General features: G+C 44.9%; 1 pseudogene; it reads right to left on the minus strand.

Annotated features, from left to right (window-relative positions):
• Positions 1-269: 269 nt before the first annotated feature.
• On the minus strand, positions 270-1,445 carry LOC102254721 (annotated as a pseudogene).
• Positions 1,446-3,161: the final 1,716 nt, after the last annotated feature.

Genomic DNA, 3,161 nt, shown 5'->3' on the forward strand with positions numbered 1-3,161 from the left:
AGCCACATAAATCCCAAATGCAGCAAAGGAGAACAATCTTCATAGTGCACTTCCACCTTATTGAAGTTGAAGCTGCTCCTTTCGGATATTCTTCCACTTCAGTGTGAAGTAGATTATTAGGGTTTCGTTAGTGGTTTCATTTGTGGCTTTAAAAGAAAAGGTGTTGATTTCTCCCACAGTTCACAGTTCTCCAATGAGACTTGTTTGGAAATCATATAGTCCAGGAATGTTTTGAATAACCAAATGCTCTTTAGTAGATTCAGTGCCTTTCAATGCAACTGTAATAAATGAGCATCTACATCCTTAGCCATATTATCAGTACATCCTGGAACCAAAGTAAGATGGTTTTCTTTCTTTTCTTTCTTTTTTTTTAAAATATATTTCCATTGATTTCAGAGAGGAAGGGAGAGGGAGAGAGAGACATAAACATCAATGATGAGAGAGAATCATTGATCGGCTGCCTCCTGCACGCCCCCCCCCCCCCCCCGCTGCGGATCAAGCCCACAACCCAGGCATGTGCCCTTGACCAGAGTCGAACCCGGGACCCTGCAGTCATCAGGCCGATGCTCTATCCACTGAGCCAGACCAGCTAGGGCTAAGATGGTTTTCTTGTTCCCACAATCCACTTATTGTTGTTTTAAAATATGAATATTTCCATCATTTATAATTTCTGTTTTGGGTGATAGTTCTGACCACCACCCTTTTATGACTGCTTGAAGCCAGTTTAGACCAACTATTATATATTCTTCAAATTTGCTTTTAAGTCGAGACTTTACAAGAGGCAACAAGTCTACACAGCAGCTGAGTGCGATGTATTGTTTTTCTTCCTATAAACTATCGCTAAGCTCAGGAAGGTACCACTCCAAGGTCTTCTATCCTCACCAAATAAGCATCAAGTTCACTTATACGTCTTTCTCCAGAAAGTTAAAGCTACATTCAGTCTCAAACTCCTGCTGAACAAAACTTTGCCATTGTTTCATGATCCTCAGGAAAAACCCACTGTATTGTGATGATGCGCTTTCTGTCTGTGAAGAGCCAGAATCACTGGCGTTGAAGCAAATATGTTGGACTATCATGGTGTAATTTTTCAGGCGGGTGGCCTGCGCAAGCCAGTTCATTTTCTTTATTTGCCATGTCGCAGTCCCCACTTCTAGGGGACTGTTTCTTTTTAAAGCAAGAATTTGGACTGTGGTAGATCACCTTACGTAGTTTATCTGGGCTTTTCACAATGCGTCCAACTGTTCTATTTGTGTAAGCAGCCAACTGTTTTTGGAGATTTCTTAACCTCCTTCATGTTCCTATTAGTGAAATTAGAAATCCTTTTTCTAGGACAATCAATGGAATGATCCTCAATATTATTATAAAAGTTCAGTTTTTTAACATTGTGGGTTTCAGATGCCATAATCTCCCAAATACCAGTGCCTCCTGGTACCCCGGCGCCTCAGTGCAGCCCCGGCGCTAACCAACTGCGCCTGGAAGCCTAGAGAGTCCCCGGGCTCCCGGGCCAAGCCCCACTCAGGGCCATTCAAACGCAGTCGCGCGCCTCCATTGACTTTCTTTCTTTCTTTTTTCTTTCTTTATTGATTAAGGTATCACATATGTGTCCTTAGCCCTCCCCCTGTTGCCCCCCTCCCCCCCGCCACTCATGCCCTCACCCCCCCTGGTGTCTGTGTCCATTGGTTAGGCTTATATGCATGCATGTAAGTCCTTTGGTTGATCTCTCCCCCTTACCCCCACTCTCCCCTACCTTCCCTCTAAGGTTTGATGGTCTGATCGATGCTTCTCTGTCTCTGGATCTGCTTTTGTTCATCAGTTTATGTTGTTCAGTATATTTCACCAATGAGTGAGATCATGTGATATTTATCTTTCTCTGACTGGCTTATTTTGCTTAGCATAATGCTCTCCAAAAAGCTCTTCAGGACTTCCTTGGACCTTTAAGAATGTTTTTTTCTGGAATTTTATTAGCCTTGACGAGCACTCTTACCCAGTGTCCCCATCAACTTCTTGTTCTTCACAAAGTGTGCTTATTCGCTTCTAATTTCAAATTTATTTTTATCCTTTCTATGTATGTGGACCATTAATTTTTTTAAAATCCTCACCCGAGGATATGTTTTTATTGATTTGAGAGAGAGAGAGAGAGAGAGAAACATCAATGTGAGAGAGAACATCAATTGGTTGCCTCCTGTACACACCCTGATCAGGGATCAAACCCACAACCATTTGGGACTATATTCCAAACAACAGCCATATGGCCAGAGGGAACCAGTAATTTTGAAGCAGATGTGTTGGATATGATAAATCCTCCTATGTTGCTCCCTCAGACTACTGGGTGCCTCTTCCTTGTCTCTAGTCTGTGCACCCACCTGCTGTTAAACACAGAGCATGAAGAGGTGGGTCTCAAAGGTATCCCTGTGGGAGACCTTGGATGCAGTGCCCCAGCCCCTTCCAATAGCATCTCACTCCAACTCAGGCTGCCAGCCACCTTAGTGATAATAGTAATGAAAGCAAATGTTTTTGTGAGCTATGTGCCACCTATTTATGTATTATCTACACTAATAAAAGAGAAACATGGTAATTGGCGTACGACCGCTACCCTTTTCATTGGCTAATCAGTGAGTATATGCAAATTAACTGTCAGCCAAGATGGCGGCCGGCAGCCAGGCACTGAAGCAAACAGGGAGGCTTGCTTGCTTCAGTGACTGCGGACTCCAACGTTCCCCACCTAACTTGCCAGCCTCTCAGTTGCAACTCTAAGCAACTATATACTATGTTGCAAATAAGAAGCTAAACAAAACCCCAGAAAAGGGCTTCCATTCAGCCGGGCTCGGACCGCAACATTGTATCTATGTTTTCAGCAGCAAGGCCTCAGAGCTAAAGCTGGCCCAGAAAAAAAAAAAAAAAAGAGAAGAAAACAAGGAGCGGTTGGAAGCTTCAGTCACTCGCCAGCCGGAAAACAGCCCTCAGCCCCTCACCCAGACTGACCAGGCACCCCAGTGGGGACCCCCACCCTGATCCAGGACACCCTTCAGGGCAAACCAGCCAGCCCCCACCCATGCACCAGGCCTCTATCCTATATAGTAAAAGGGTAATAGGCCTCCCAGCACCGGGATCAGCGGAGCAGCGAGGCTCCCGGCACCGGGATCAGCATGACAGGGGGCAGC

This window comes from Myotis brandtii, unplaced genomic scaffold, assembly GCF_000412655.1.
Source record: "Myotis brandtii unplaced genomic scaffold, ASM41265v1 scaffold111, whole genome shotgun sequence".
NCBI lineage: Eukaryota > Metazoa > Chordata > Mammalia > Chiroptera > Vespertilionidae > Myotis > Myotis brandtii.